The sequence below is a fragment of the Ictidomys tridecemlineatus genome, chromosome 3 (genome assembly GCF_052094955.1).
Source record: "Ictidomys tridecemlineatus isolate mIctTri1 chromosome 3, mIctTri1.hap1, whole genome shotgun sequence".
Taxonomy (NCBI): Eukaryota; Metazoa; Chordata; class Mammalia; order Rodentia; family Sciuridae; genus Ictidomys; species Ictidomys tridecemlineatus.
The window spans coordinates 195,050,241-195,068,511 of NC_135479.1; positions in this window are offsets into that span (position 1 = coordinate 195,050,241).

Consider the following 18,271-nt stretch of genomic DNA (forward strand, 5'->3'; position numbering starts at 1 on the left):
TTTAAAGACTAAATACCTGCAAGCATAGTTACTGGTTTAAAATGTATAGTCTTAAAATGTTGAAATCAAGTATAAATTTTCTTAAAAGATTATAAAAAAAACAAACTTTATTCATTTAAAATAATAATAATAATCACTTATCAGTCTATGGATTTTATCAAATCATCAAGGAAAAATAAATTGGACCATGCAAGTATTCCACATCCAGTCTCTCAGTTTCAACTTTGTTTTGTGTGTTGCTTTTTAAAAACATGACTGTTGTAGTACATTTTGAAATTTACTTACTATGTACAAACAATACCTTAAATTTTAGATGGAAATCAAAGGAGCCATCGTTTAATAAGTCAAACCATTAAATTAAGCCAGGTGTGGTGAGACGTGCCTGTAATCCCAGCTACTTGGGAGGTTGAGCTTGGAGGATGACTTGAGCTAAGGAGTTGAAAACCTGTTTGGGCAATGTAGAAAGACTGCCCCCAACCCCATAAACACATAAACAAAACAAAAATCACAACCTTGAACAAATTGCATTTACTGAATCTGAAATATTTCTTCAAATGATGGGAAATAGTTTCTTTTGGAGGGCTGAGAAACCAAAGCAGAACCCTCTTGCCAGACCTAAAGTCCCAAAAGACATCACTGTATTGCTGTACAGAAACATGACTCTCCAACAGTCAAAACTGTTACAGAAATTTCCTGGAAACAGTGGCTTTGTAAAAATTGACCACATTCCTATTTTTTGCTTACAGCATGTTTGGTTGTAGTTGTTCACATAATAATTAAGCAAAGTTTGTACATTCTCTATAGGTTTTTTTCATTCAGGAAAACATATACAAGGTGGCTAATCACTATTTTTACTTAATTACTTATATTTTGCTGATGATAAGAAATCTATGTCCTATATCAGGAAGCTATTTAGCTTATTTAGCTATCTTATTTCTACTCTAAAGTATCCACATCCCTTTTAACAAAACTATCTAGTAAACAAAAAAAGTAAATGATTAGATGTAATTATATGGTTATTTATGTATTTATCCATGTCAAGAATTTTAATAGCAAAATTTTTTTTATACAAGGCATTCTAATAGACTCTAGCTGTGACTTCAAAAGCCTTTCCAATGCAGATTGAAGGAAACAGAGAAGGAATTTTTAAAATTTCCTTTTTTTCAAATTTGAACAATACTTACTTTTAACTGATAAATAAAAATTGTACATATTAACTGTGTAACAAGTGAGTTTCTATACATGCATATGATGTGTAATCCTTAAATCAGGTAAAGCATATCTATTTCCTGAAACAATTACCTTTTTTGTTGGAGCAAGTATCAGGAATTAAACTCAGGGGCATTTGGCCACTAAGCCACATCCCCAGCCCTATTCTGAATTTTATTGAGAAACAGGGTTTCACTGAGTTGCTTAGCACCTTGCTTTTACTGAGGCTGGCTTTGAACTCGCTATTCTCCTGCCTCAGCCTCCTAAGCTGCTAGATTACAGGCAGAGCCACTGCGCCCAGGAATTACCTTCACTTTATAGTGAAAACTTCCAATATATTTTGTGGCATACCTAATATAGGTACAGTGTATATATTTGATTCTTTTTGACAACCAAAAAAGATCTGACAAGTACTAAGTCGTATATTAAATGATCCTAGAACTTTTCTAAAGTTGTAAAATAAGAAGTACCTGGTAAGGTTTCTTCTCTTGTCTTCCCCGTTTAATTATCTTTGGGATAAAGACAATCCCAGCACTCACTAAGGGTGCTGCTGATAGATAGCAATCCAGGTCTTATCCTGCAGATTCAACTAAGCAGTTCCATGTATAGATGTCTGCTTCCCCAAGTCTTCTCAAGAAGAAATTTCTTCAGAGGTTGTTGACAGTGCCTCATAGTAATGTTCTATTCCCACTGCATTTATAACAACTCTATTCCCCTGAGTGAAATCTGGATGACAAAAAGATCAAGATTCTAAAAAAAAATTGTAGAGAGACTTTTTTAGCATAGTTGAAAATTTACTTGAAAAATTTTTAATGTACTGGTAGAAGCCTTGTGACAATAGCACCCTGGATTTAGATGGTACTAATAAGAATCAGGAATGAACAGGAAGAATTTTAGTCATGGAAACACCATTTTCAAAGTAATATTTAAAGCTCCAAGTCTAAAATAATCACTGTGTTAATCCTATTTTTCACCTGTTAAATATATTTTCATCTTTTACCACCAACATAAGTTTAAATTTGAAGGATTATCAGCAACGTGTTCTCACATGCACAAAAAATAATTTTTCTTAGCATAAAAATGGTGACTAACCTTTTGATGTTAGGTAATTTCCATTTATATAATTTTCTATCACCTTGACAGTTTCTGTTTTTTTCACCAGAAGACAAAAACTGATTGTTAAAACAATTTAATATCAGTTTCTGCTTTCTTGTAGCATTTTGTTTTCATTTTTAGGAAAAATTTCATGAGAATAATTAATGTATGTGAATGAGAAACGAAAAGAAAAAAAGAGGAAGAAAACAGAAGGCAGTTGAGGAAGAAGGTATAAATATAGACCCTAATGAAAGGGATACTAAATTTGAGATATGAGGAATTAGGATCAATATTCAGAAAGTGGTACAGAAGCATTTTTGAAGAGAAGAGGAATTACATTATTGTAATAGGAATTTTAGAAATACCTTAATGTAAAAGAAAAAAATACATTGATTCTGTGATTTGAAATAGGAAAGTACAGATTTTGTAAAATAGTGATGAATATAATATTTATACACTCTGAAGGGGAAAAAGAACCTAATAGAGAAAGTTAGACATTAAAAAGAAAGAAATTAAAACAAAGGAACTCTGCAAGTATTATAAGAAGTACCAAATATAATGCATTATTATAAGTTATAGAATGTAAAACATTTAACACATAGTAAAATAGAAAAGTTCCATATTTAATAAAAGAGAAGTTTGGAAATGAAATGTTAAAAGAGAAAATGATGAGTTAAGGATTGAGAACAAAATATTGGTGTTCCTGAAAAAAAAACATTGAAACACATAAAGAAGTTAAAGTCAACTTTCAGAATAAAGACATGCTAAATCATTTATTCAATTAGAATCAAATGATTAATTTTAAATGATTAATAAATTTGGGAATAATAAAAACATTTAAATAATAAAAAAATACTAATTTCCAAGAGAGCCAAATGATTAATATGGAAGGAAATAAAATGTCTCGGATTTATCTGCTGTAACACAAAATGTCAAAGGACAAAAGGAAAATTGCTACTTTATTTTGAGAGGAAGGTTTATGATCTATGAATTCAAAACACAGTCACTTTGTTATTTATGTGTGAAGGTAATCAAAAGATACTCTTTAGATATGCAGATCTTGGAAAATATATCATCCACATAAACTTCATGAAAAACATATTCTCCGCACAAAGTTATATTCCAGGCAACTGAGATAAAAATATAACAATGAAGGCATAGTATAAAAGGGTAACAAGAGAATCTTGAAAGCAGTTACACATATATGACATATAAAAAAACCCTTATGTTTGTCTACAAATGGAAATACAAAGCACCATATGTCCACCACACCTTGAAGCTGATGAACTGGAGAACATATAAAATATACTATCTTTTTTACACATAAAAGATAACTATAACTTTTTATGTAAATATTTAAAGAACCACAGTTTAAGAAGGCATTTTACTTTTTTGCTTGTTTTAGATGACATTTTTATTTGTAAACATAACACTGTGCGCCAGGCAAAAAATTCAAATATAGCAAGAAAAAAAAAAACAGTTCTTAATCTGTCATTCACAGTCATGAAATTTCACAACCAAAAAGAAGTGAGCGTGCATCTCGGGCTTTATTTCTTCTCATAAATGTATGTAAAATAATTTAAAAAACTAAAAATGATCTAATTAGATTTTTTATTTTCATAAAAATAAGAAAACAAATATTTCACCAACGGTGGTAATGTGGTAAGAATTGTCACCACAAGGGAGCCATGCCCAGATATTTCTCTTAGGTAAACGGATATTAAAACAGGTCTGAAAATATAAGTATGGATAGATTAATACTTTGTCTTTATGAGAAGGTTAGGAAAATTCCCAATAGAAATAAAACTATATTTATAAACTAAAGGATGTATAAAATATGTATTCAATTTTGTGGAATGAAGCAAAAATAGGGTTTATGGAACAAGTTATAGCATTAAATGAACATATTAGAAAAGAATAAAGATCAAAATTCAATAATCTAATCGTCTGCTTTGGGAAATATAGAAAAAGGAATACTTCAAGCTTAAAGTACATTAAAGAAATAAACTAAAAACCACCACAGAAATCAATGAAATGGAAAACAGAAAAATCAAAAACTAATTCCTTGGAAAGACAAAAAATAATTGATGAAACACTAGCTAGCATAATAAGCAAGACAAAAACAGAGGGAATAAAAAAGGTGTTTTCACTCATTCAGATCTAAAAATGAAAAAGAAAAGGTGTTTTCATCCATTAAGATCTAGCTAGTGCAATGAGATAAGAACATTAAACAAAAGTATATAGACCTCAATAAAATAAATAAAAAAGGGATCTTTTGCATATAAAAAGATTAGATGTTTTTGAAGAATTGCCAAACTCCTAGAACTATTGTCAGCATAGCAAGATAGGAGTAAACAATGTCTACTTTCCCACATACTAGCAATGAATAATTGAAATTTAAAGTTTAAAAAATAAAGCTAGCAAACAAAACCAGTAGCATCAAAAATGAAAATACTTAAGTTGTGAACCTAACAGAGAATATATACGACATACACAGGGAAAATCACAAATCTTCAATGAGAAACAGATATTTGGAGGTCTAAACATTCAGAGACCTTTTCCCACATTTTTGAAAGCAGTATGTATACATACAGTGGTAAGATGTGATTTATTATATGATTGAATTAAGCATCATGAAATCAAGGTGGCTCAATATAATTTCAAGGGTCCTTATAAGAGAGGCAGGGTAGTCACAGTGAGTACTGAGGAGTAGAAGATGATGCTAGAAGAGGGTAACTGGAATGCTTGAGGAAGGAATCACAAGAAAGAAACATAAGGGGCCTCTGGAAAATGGCAAAGGCAAGGAGAGGCAGACTCAGGGGGGAAACTGATCTCCTGAATCCTTAACTTTGCACTAGTGAGACTCATTTCCAGAACTACTATGTAATATTTTTGTCTCTAAGATTTGGTAATTTTTAACTGCAATAATAGCATCCTAAGACAGATACCAAATAAAAAAAAAATTGAGACATTGACAATCTCCTCCAAAAAATTTAAAGAAACAATATCAGTAAATGTAGTGTGTACTGTAGGTTGAGTACTGTACAAAGTATAGGCTTTAATAATAATTTCAATATTCAATTTTTTTTTATCCTAACAAGTAGATCACACTGATGCAAAATGTTCATTAAGGAAAATTGGGCTTGTACCGAATCTTCATGATTATATTATAAAATTTCAAACTGTTAAAAAGTTTATGTAAATAAATGGAGTGATTCTAAAGCAATGAATTTCAGAATGGGGTTTAACATGATAAAAGAGTAAATGAAAATAATTTGGTCAACTGAATTAAAAGCTAAATTAAATCTCAGCTGCTTGGGAAGCTGAGACTAGAGAATTGCGAATTCAAAGCCAGCCTCAGCAAAAGCGAGGCGCTAAGCAACTCAGTGAGACCCTATATCTAAATAAAATACAAAATTAGGCTTGGGATGTGGCTCAGTGGTTGAGGGCCTCTGAATTCACAATCCCATGAAAAACAAAACAAAACAAAAAAACTAAATTAAAATAGTGAGTTTACAATAGAAGTTGACAACTGAGAAACATTTGACACACTGGAAACATTAATATATTACAGGATAAAGTTTATTATGATTATAAAACAGAGAACTTGAACTGAAGAGAAACCAAAACAAATTCATTTGTGTAAATAGTCAAAAGTACAAAATTAATGAAAGCAATGATACGGCACTCAAAATTTTATATAAAATACTTTATTAAGTTATTTTTGGAGAAAGAAAATTTAAATTTCAAGAAAACATCTTTAGAAGACAAGAGTAATTGAAATTCCAAATACTGAAATCACACATTATTTTTAAATTTATAAATTCTGATATGCAACACTAAATAGTAGTAAAATTACATTTTAAAAGCAATAAATATGCCCAATATTTACTAAAAAAAATAGATAATGCCCATAGATTGAGTTTTTGAATCTACCAAATAATCATCTTGAAGACAGTCCCCCATAATTTCAATCTGCAATAATTTTAAACACTCAGGGAAAAGATACTTACATAAATTGTTCCAAAACAAAGGTGGAAGATGGGAAGTATCTGTTTTAATTTTAAATCCAGAACAACTTTGACAACCGAACCTATAAAAGATGAACTAAGAAAAAAAATCAAGAGACAATTGAACTATTTTCTCCAGTGAGATTGGATGCTATAATATATGTGGTAGGTAGAATTTTGAATGACCCCCACATTTTCTACACAACAATATACACCATGCATGGTTCCCAAGACTGGGATTAAGATGACTTATATTCTTGTCATTCAATTATATTGTATGGTACAATTGACCTTAAAATAGATTAATTGGGTGTAGTAGACCAAATAACATGACCTCTTTAAACCAGCAAATTTTCTTTGATTGTTATTAGAAAAATTTCCAAATTGCAGGGAGAAGGAGGATCTGACCAACTGAAAACGAGAGGTCATGTGGTAAGCAGTATCTGGAAGCTAAAAGTAGCCACCAGTTGACAACATGTAATCAGGGACTCTATTCTCACAACTGTAAGGAGTGGAAATAGATAAACAAAAAGAATAAGCTTAAAAAGATTTTTTTCCAAACTTCTCAGATGAAAATTGAACTCTGCTGACATCTTGATTTTAGCTTTTTGACCCAAAACAGAAAAGATAGACATAAAAATTTAAAGAACAAGGCAGTGTCAAATAGCATAACTAATGACTTTGAAATAATTAACCTTGAAATAGAGCAAAAGATATTGAGGAAATTGACTTTATTGTAGTCACATAGTAAATATAAATAAATTTCACAGAATCAGAATCACATAAATAAAGCCTTACCATCCCAATATAATCAAGTTAGAATACATTAATAAAATATTAGTAAATAAAATATTCATACAACAGGAGATTGAAAAGTCAGATAAACACTCATTTTTCAACAAGTCATGGGATAAAAAATGAAATGATCTAAGGATTGACCTTGGACGAATTTCAACATATAAAGTCTGGGTAAGAAGAAGCCTTCAAGATATTGATGTAAGAATATAGGAAGAAATCTGTGGTGCTTTGCAAGCCAAATGAGAAAGTGTGGTAACTGATGTTCAATCTTATAAATAATGTTTTATTATGAAATATCATCAGTGCTCTTATCAGGCTTTTTTTCCCACCTAGAAAAAAAATTAACTGTGATTGCTTTAGTTTTTTTTTTTTTAAATCTCTACTCTTTGTTTCCCAGAAATTAAAGTATGCTTTTGAAATAGGAAATCTAGAGATCTCCATTGTACCTTGCTGTTTCTGACTTGTTAGCTGACATTTAAACACATATGATGTATGTAGGATCATATGTGGGATGTAAAATGTATTCTCTCTGAAGCATTATTGCTCTCAGGAATCCTATGATCAATTTAGAAATCCATATATCATATCCTGATTCTAAGCAATCTCAAGTGTTCACCTGAAATTCTTTAAGAAGACATTCCTATTTCTAATAAGTAAATAGACCTTTTATAAGAATTACTTTATTTTTTCATCTGTTTGAGAACATTTTTAAAATAAAATTTTATAATATTTACTTATTTTTGATACTTTTTGATGATAGACATAAAACCTCTCTAATGTAAAATTGCCTAATTCAATATACCAACCAAATTCCATCATTTCTTTTGCTATGAGAAATTAAAAGTAATATTGAAAGATCAGGTTTTATTAAAAACAAAGAATAAAATGAATGTCTTCATTGTGTTTAACATTTTTGACCTATTTTAATTTTTTACATTACTTATAGGCCAGCTACAAACAACCCAAAGAGTATTACTTTTTATTACGATGATATTTTTGTTTTATCTCAGTCCTAAGTGTTCATTGTGAACAGCAGAACCTTGTGTTAGCAGAAGAAACATTTTAAAATTGAATGTCAGTAAATGACTATTGTTGAATTTGGATGATTTCTTTTAAACTAGTAAATTAATGAAATCTAATTACTCAGTATCTAAATCTGTTCAGCTAACTAATAAAGTACTTTACATTTTTGGATCTTACTGGATTTATCAAAAAGGCAGATCTATTAAAAATTAGTTCCTGAATTAAAATATACAAATAAATATTTTAATAATAGGAATTATTTTACTAAAATATATATCTTAAAATATTTCATTCAAAATGTCTTTCTTTAATTTTTTTCAGGGAGAAATTCCTTCTCAACCATTTATTTATAAAAGTACTTACGTTGAATCTTTTTTAAGTGAAAACAAAATGTGTTTCATACTTATAAGGTATTTGTGATATCCTTATACTTAATGATTGTTGTACATATGGTTAAGAATAAATCACAGGCTATTAAATGTTCAAAAGTTACTTTTCTGTCCTGCGTATGCTATATTAAAAACACATTTGGCACTTTGGGCACTTGAGCTCAGACAGCAACACACCTGTGGTGTGAAATATGACATAGTATTTGGACAGAGCATTGAAAAGTAGAAACACTAAGATTTGAGATGACACAGATACGTTTTTGACCCAATTCATAAAGTGCTAGGTATTGAATTAATAGAATTATTTTCATTACATATCATATTACCCTCATATATCTTAAAGAATAATGTGAGTTTCCTTTAGAAATGCAATTTTGTTTCAATGATGAATGTTTTTATGCATTTTAGAAAATAATTGCACAAGTGATGACATTCAATAATTTTTAATGCAATTTTATAATTTGTTTTGAAAATCAATATTCACTGTATAAGAAAATTAAACTGAAAGTGGTTATATTATGGACTCAAGTAGAGACTTGAATTTGAAATGGATTTTTATCTGTATCATGTATCTAAAACATTTACAATATGAATCTAATAGTGCAGTGCTATGGCATAGTCTACAGATTTTTTTTCAATGGACCAAGATGCAAAGAAACAAGAAAAAAAAATCAGATGGACTGCAGCAAGACTTTAGTCCAATAGGATTTACACAAATTAATCTTTAGTTCAATAGGTTTTTGTTCCACCTGCAAAATATTTCCATTGGTTATGACAGATAACAATTCAAATATTCAAATTCAGCGATTATTTGTTAACTAATCAAGTTTGAGACCGGAGAGAAATATGCAAACCTACTTGTCATCCAGATGACCTCCAGTCATCCCACTCACCCCCACTGTAGTACACAGCAGATGGTGGCATTGACACTAGTGTTGAAGTGCTGATCCCTCGAGTTTTGCAGTGGTCAGTGGGGCTAGGGGCTTTCAGAGTCCATAGGATTATTGTTTTATACCAATTAGTCTCTTCCCTCATCTATCATATAATTTTCTGAGTATGCTATGAAATGAAAATGCTAGAGAAAAATGTACCAGTTGCTAAAGAGAGTGAAACCATGTAACTTGCATATTATGAAATTAAACATACTACAAGCTCGGAAGACATATTGTTATGACCTCCAAGATCCTAAATCATTCTTCCACTATGTATTTCAGTTGGAGAAAAATCATGCTTTCTCCACATTTGTATTTTTCATGACTGACCAAAATCAGAAACTGTTAACGTTTTCTTCTCAAATGGAATTTAGTTCTGGACTCTGGGATTTTGTATATAAAATAGCAACTACATGTTCATTATTTGCCTTATTTAAAACTGAAGAATAGCTGTGCCGTGGAGGAAAAGCAAGGTAGCCTTGTTTTAAAGCAAAATCTTCTGAAATTGAAAGTGTAACTAAAATTACAAGAAATGTAATACCCCAAAGACAAACACTCAAATGGGATTTTAGATTGGAGTGCACTGCATAACTTTGAACAGGAGTTTAGTTCTGGTTTAGTACACACACACACACACACACACACACACACACACACAATTGTATATGTTCACACAAATCCCTCCTTTATCATTGACAAATATTATAGAATAATGAAGCACATATAGCATTAATATGATAGGTCAAAATACAATGCTGTGACGTAATAGTGTAAGAATGTAACACACTAGCCTGCTAGTGCTGGGCTCAAGGGGCACTTGGGTCACATTGAGGAGCTTTTTCCCTTAGTGCCTGTGTTTGAGATAAACCAATCTTCCTGCTGTTACTTCCAAACACCAGAAATGTCACCAGAAGGGATCATAATTTTTTAAAAAAATTTTATTTTGTACTTCAAATACCTAAAGAGTGGTGTGTGTTTCATAGACACTTAATAAATACAGCAAAGGAAAATGTGGGAATTATATACGACAATTTCCATCACTTTGTTAAGGGTTGTACTCAACTTGGAATAAATATGGAAATAGTAAAAAAAAAAATCTAAAAATTCTGTGAAACAAAAGAAATATTATTGACTCTAATATTAAGAAAGCATACAAAGCAGCATAACAAATCTACCTTTAAATCATTTTTCCCTGATATTATTCCCAATAGTTTATTTTGTAATCCCTTTTTAAATTTCTTCCTATTTTTTCTAGTTTATCCTACTGCATCATTTAAATTAAATTGTGTTACTATTTTCTGAGTTTATCTTCTTCATTTCGTGGAACATACAACATAGGACTAAATAGCATTTGAGATGGATGCACACCCCACCTCTCTTACATAATGATTGCAATTTTGTAACAAAAGCAATTCTAATTTAAGAATAAAACAAATACCACATACACTACATAAAAATATAGTAACTTTTAAAGATTCTAAAAAATACAAATATGTAATTATCTATAGGAACAATACTGAGTGCTATACTACTATTAGGAATATTAAAAGAATAATGAAAAATAACAAAAAAAGAGAATAATAATAAAAGGAAATATTCTGGAGACCAGAATAAGCACTCCAAACTGACAGGGCAGCTCTACAAATAAGCTGAGTTACATCAGCTGTCGGTGGGAAAGTGCAGCACAAGGAAGCTGGGGATATGTGCTGAACACTGAGCTTTGCCACATGTAGTGACTAGCAATGCAGTTCACCTCCACTTTTTGTGTGGATTCCCCTTTTCACAAGCTTCTAAAATGATTTCCATGAGATAGTACCATGAATGCACTAATATCTTAATGAAATATTTAAAGCAATAGTTTTTCCACAATTCATTTTCAAGTTTTAAAGTTTACTAGAAATAGATGTCCTTTCTATTTATGTAGGCTGTTGGATATTTTTCCATTCTGCCTGATAAAAATCTTTTATACGACAAAAAATAAAAAATAAAAAGATACTACAGCTCACCTCATGTTTTTACATGTAGATAAAGTCACTGGATTTGCATACACACACACACACACACACACACACACACATCTAGCTTGCATTTTCATGTATAAAAACTGCATGCCCTGTTTTTTTTTTAATAGAGCTATGCCATGGATATTAAAATTGGCATTCTTAATGGGATTTCTTTTATTTGACAAAACATATTGTGTTCAAGGTTAATAATACATTTCAGCAATGAACACAGTGCTTTTGGCAGATGTGTGCTCAGTTTCATCATTTTGATAGGCAGATCCCATTCTTCTCCTCTTCATAATAAGTAAAATCCTGCCAAAAGTCAATGTTCTGAATTGCTTTAAAATTCATTTTAATGTAAATTTGGATAGAACACTCTCTGTCTTGCTATCAGACTAGCCAGTCTCTGCAAGAAAATGGGCTGCCTGGAGCCGAAGTTGATTTTAATAGCAAACTTATCATGGAACAATGAGTGGGTTAAAATTGTTGGGTGGAAAAAATTAAAAACTTTGTTTTTAGGGGGAGAGAAAAGGAGCCATGAAGACCATCATGTCTAAAACTGAATTATGAGCAAAAGCAAAATACTACATTTCAATATATTTCACTGCTAATTAACACTGACTCAGCTTTAGAAGTGGGATTCTAGAAGGCATTGTGAAAAAGACACAGTTTTTCAAATTTGGATATTTTAAAACAATATCACTGTGCTTTGCTAACGGAATTGATTATAGAGAGACTCTCTAAAAGCAGTTGTTAAATCAAATGCCACATGAAATATTTCATGTTGAATCTCAAAATTTCTTTTGATTAAAAAAATCCAATTTTACAACCTCACAAAAGTTATGTTATAAGTCTTGGATTAGCATCAAATTTGTAAAGGAATATGTATAAGAAATTAACAAATATTTATTGAGCCTTCATAATATTCCAGGTTCCATGGCAGTTATTGGGGAAACAGACTCAAATACGTTTCCTGGTAGTGAGTCTTAAAGTTCATCTGGATAGTAAATCAAAGAAACCTGGAGAGTATAATTGTTTCTGTGATAGTTTTACATTCTTTTCTTTGACTATAAAGAAGACTGCATTACCCTGAATTTTTCCAAAAAGTTTTCAGGCACAGTCCCTTGAGTGATTTATAAAGATTGATTAGGGATCCTACACACAATATAAAAGAAAAGGAAGGCTTTGTGCTTGGAATGACCAGTAGGCCTGAAACAACATGGGTCTTTTCGGTTATTATGGAACTATAAAACCTAGAGAAAATAGTGAACACTATGTGTGGGGTATATATTGGATTAAGACTGAGGAAGTAAACTAAAATTAGACAATGAATCACTTGTATGAAAATGAATGGTTTTGCCAATTACCATAAATGATACAGGGAACCATTCAAATATTATATACTCAATAAATGTTTAGCATATTTGACAGACCAATTTTTCAAGTGATAGAAGAGAGATTCAACTTAGAAAACATACCTGTTTAGCCATGACCACCAGGAAGCAGACAGAATGACAGTTTTGACCAGGGACAAAATATAAACATCAAAGTCAGGCCCCAATGTGGCTCAGTGGTAGAGTGCCCCTGAGTAGTTCAATCCCTGGTACAAAAAAAAAAAAAAAAAAAAAAGTCAGGCCTCCAATCACCCACCTCCTCCAGCCACATTTTACCTGCCTACAGGTAATACCTTACCACTGGGAAGAGAAATCTCAGAAGTGACAGATTCAAGGTTACTCTAAGGTTACAACTCTAAAAACTGGTTACAACTCTAAATACCTTACCACTCAGTTAATTCCATCAGGGGGTTATGGCACTGATTAGATGAAGGCTTTCATAACCCAACATTCCACCTCCCTTGCATTGTCTCACACATGAGCATCTAAACCATAATATAGTTTTCCTCTTTTTCCCTTTCTCTCTCCCTTCTCTTTCCTTTTCTTCCTTCTTTCCCTTCTTACCAAGCAATTTAATTCTATCTTATAAAGAAAGAATGCTAAACATTTTGCTACATTCCTTTTATAAGGGTCAAAAGATAAGCAAGAGCATTGCAAGAGTGTACTTTGTAGCCTTAAAACTGACACGTTATTACTTTCAGTACTACTGTTCCTGCAATTCACCAAGAATGTTGTAAATAAGTTGATGACATAGTAAACACAGGTAAAAATACTTTAAAAGGCAAATTTTTATTCACGCACAAATCCAGAACACTGAGTAAGACCTAGGATACAGAAACTAAACTACTCTGGTCTAACGAACATTCCAAGCATTCTTTTAAAAGAAGTTAATCTTTCCATTCTGAATCCTTGACAAAACAGCTGTGCTTTCTCTGTGTTTTATACTGATGATCTACGCCATTTGCCCTCCAGTTTTTAGAGTTGTAACCTTAGAGTAACCTTGAATCTGTCACTTCTGAGATTTCTCTTCCCAGTTATCTAGTGATGCTTTGAGAACTTTTGGAGTTGGCCAACAGAACACCTGTAAGCAGCTTCATGAAGCGCTTACACCCAGTTTCTCACAGGAACTTTTGACTCATTGCACATCCAGAATGTATAAAGCAACTGAGGGCTGCAGAAACAGCCCTATGGACTGCCCTGTCCTTTCCTTATGGACAAAACAAAGAAAGTAATGCAGTAGCCTAGGGCCAAGTGCCCACACACTGCCTGGGCAAGCTTCAGTGGTGAGATCCTTAAACTCAAACTATCATCTCCAGAGGGCAGATCTTTATATTAGAATTTATTAGTGTGTTCATGGTAATTGATTGTATTCTACTGAGGCAACAACTAATTTAGCATGGATTAGGAAATCAACCGTTTAAAATGGCCATGAGGGGAAGAATTACCTTTGATGTAATATGCAGAATTAACTTGGAAATGAAGATTATAATACATTATAATCCTATTTAGAAAATATTGGCAAAGCCAGAAGTAACTCTATGCACAGAGCAAACCTTTACAAAAGTAAACCTTCATATTTTTTTGTCAATTATTTCCCAAAATTTGTTTTGCACTTTTTTCATAGAGATTTTATTTCCTACTTTAAATAATGAGGGAATGAAAAACACCTTATACATTCTTAAAATCCTATCTTATATCATAGGAATGAGATAATGTATGTAATAAGGTATTCTTTGTTTAAAAAAAAGATTAATTTTTTGTTATTTTTCTTTTATTATTTAAATTAAATTTCTTTTAACTGATACATAAAGACATTTAACATGTAAATATTAATGAAGTAATGTTATGTTTCAATAATACTCTATAATTCTTAAATCAGGTTAAACAAATCTAATCTTTAAATATTTTTAATTTCTCTATGGTGAAAACATTCAAAACATTTTTTAAGAAAAATAATATTTGAAAATGCATGATAAAATAATAAATGTGGTAGACAATGACTTGTGTTTGAAAATAAATCAACTTTTAACTTTTTCCTATATAATTCTCTGAATATACTGCTATGTACTATATTAAGAAAGGGTTCCTTCTTTTTTTCTTTTTAACACATCTTTTCTGGAAAAGGGATCTCTCAAGTTTGGGTAAATGTAATCAACTCAGAATCATTCAACAGTATAGAACATAAAAGCATTTATGGAGTGAAAACAGCATGCTGTAAAAAATAAAATGCCTTAACTTTCAGTCTTTTATCTAGCCCAGAAAGTACAAGCATGTGTGTATGTGTGTGTGTGTGTGTGTGTGTGTGTGTGTGTGTGTGTGTTGTCTGTGTGTGGGGGGGTATAAATAGTAACCACTAAAATATATATATTTTTTAATATAAGGAATCATTATCACAGTATTCTTCATTTTAGTGAAGAAATTTGTTTGCCTCTGAATTAAGTCTCTGAAATTAGCACCATTGTTTGACAAAGTACTTGCGAGATGTTTACCTTTAATTAACTTATTTATATTTAAGCCCATGACTGGCAAAGCAATGTAAAACAGGTAAAATATTTTAAAAGGAAGAATAATTCTATTATCCTTGAGAAAAATTATCTGAATTCATAGAGAACCTGACTGAAGCAGCACTTATTAAATACCTAACAGGTACAGCAATTGAACTAGATTTCTGTGGGGATCAAAGGAGAAATGAAACAGGTTCCCAGGAGTATTGATTTCTAAACATTGACTCTACATTAGAGTCACCTTTGGAGTCCTCCCAAAATTCCAATTTGGATCATAAGTAAGTCCATTTAAATCAGATCTTTTGGACTCAAGAATCAGCTCCTGCAAGTGGTTGATGTACTAACCAAGTAGAATACTTTCCTGCTAGAGAGGTTCTCAAATTTCTGTGTGCATAAATGTCACTTGGGAATCTCAAGGATATATGTATTCTGACTGAGTGGGCCAGGGTTATGCACAGAAATTTTTTGAGAACTCTATCTTCACACAGGATCCTTATATACTGATTTGAAGTTGAAATTTAAAGTTTTTATATAACAGAGAACCATTGAGCAATTTGAAATGATTCCACACTGACGGCACTGCATAACTATCAAACTAAGTGCACATTCTCTGTAGGAATTCACCGCTCAGTTAACATCCAAATCATTTCCACAAATAAATTGAACTATTTAAATAAAAATTTCAAAATTAAAAAAAGATAATTATACATTTTCAGGTTAGTGTTTTCATTTGCTGTAGTCAGAGCAGACCAAGCTTTATTCTATGAACAGAGAGTTTTGATTCTATTTTCAGGAGGGTTACTTGCAAAACTGTACTGAAAATCTAGACAAGCATGAAAGACAAGACAGGAAGACACTGACATATATAAAGTACACAAAACTGCATAAGCCACAAGAAGTATTTAGAGAAACTGTAGATGTTAGAAAAGGTCTTTTGGAGTCGGTCTACAGAGTCTTTAATTCAGTCTCACAAAAGGAACAGATGAGTGCATTGGTGACCTTATGAATACAGCTCATGTGAAGGGAAGTCAGGTACTGAAGCAAGCATGACAGGGTCTCCACTAATTTTGAAATGGTGTCAGATCCGAAATAGGGGGTTTAATGCACAAGCAAGAACAAGAAAGAAAAATAGTTCCATTGCCAGACCTATAATACCAAACTATACATTTTGAAAGAGCCTAACAACAAAAGCAAAGTCAATCTCAGAACACATTTTTGGCATAGAGAAATCAAAGCAACTAGATGACCCAAATCTGGTCATTAAGTATAGCAAGATGGATGTTTCTCTTGGAAAACCTTCTTGTGGAAAATAGAAACAAAAAGTGCTTTAAGTGAAAGGGTCTCTACAATAATAAGAAGCTAAAATAAAGGGAATGATCACTGAAGATTCTCAGAGGCAAAAGAAGGAGCCCAATTTTCCTGTTTTATCTTTCAACCCGCAAGAAGATATTTTCTCAATATTAGAGGACATTGCAAAACTGTTTTTAATAGAAGTACAAACTTCCCAAGCTTATGTCTAACATTAAATACTTTTCCCTTGGAGTTTACAAACTACTCCTCTGACAATAATCCTTGGTTATTTCCCAGACTATAAATGTCCCTTCTTAGTTTTAATCATGTTAGCTTTTCCTCTAGAAAATACACCTTTGAACATAATAGGAAGAGCCCATTGTACAACCAAAATTGTCAAAATCATGCTCTTCTGAAGGTTTCTATCCTGAAATTTCAATATGCACCACCCTAAAATAAGTCATTGCTAATTTTCAAATGAACTTATCAGCATATTTATGCTGAAATTAAGCCCACATTAAATATGGCAAGTTAGTGTGGGATTTTTATTTTGCAGGCAAAATACACTATTGATACAGTCAGAAGTCCTAGGGCAAATACCTTTAATTTTAGATTGATTCATCTAATCTGCTATCCCAGCTCACAAAATATTTTTTTAACAATGAAAATGGAGAAAGAAAAATAGTTAAGAGTCAATTAGATAAAAAACTCAACTTGAATGAGTGTTTATAAAATCTGACATCTTTCCAGTCATAAAACCCAAAATATTATTCTAAAGTTCTTAACTAGAACTTGTAGGAAGGACTTTAAATTTCTCTCGGAGTCTATTTTTTTTTTCTAATATATGAATGGCCTTTTGGAATTTGCTAAAATGAGGTGAACTCTAAGATTCCATCTATCTCCTCACACTTCTAGCTCCAAAAATGCAAAAGTTCTCTAAAGATAAGTGAAAAATTTGTCCAGAGTTCATAATCTAGTAAATGATTTATCCTAAAGAGTCCGGTTCCCTAAACTCCCCCACACCCAGTAACTAAGGAAGAATGTAAAGTTTCAGTGAGGCATTGAGATTTCAGGTTTTCTGAAATTTCTTGAGACTCTATAATCTATGCAATTAATTATCAACTTTAGTGAAGCTATAATAAGAGTTTTGGTATAATACAAGTGATCTTCCTTCAAAAATAATATTTTGTATCTAACAAGGTGACACTCTATTTAATCCCTTCCTTAATTAACTTCTTATTGGCCATTTTTGTGTGTTCTTACAGTCAGAAGTCCTTTATACACTATCACAAAAACAATTAGTGAAAAAGTTTGAATTCAGCTCACTTCTGGACTCCAGAGAGAAGAAGTTTCTTACACTTTCAATTTAGTCCTGCCTGGGTGAGTCTTCTGATACTGCCTCAAAATTAAATCCTTCCCAGCATGACACATATTTTTGAGGAAACTCAAAATACTCCATAAACTTAAAGCTTAGTCAAGATAATAATGCAATAGTTAAGCACTTCTTTTCCCCAAGTCAATATTAGTTACAACTTTAAAATTGTGGAACCAAAAGTTCATATCCAGTTATACATTTGTTTGCCCAGATTTTCCTCTATTATGGGCAAAATAGCTGTTTAAGCAT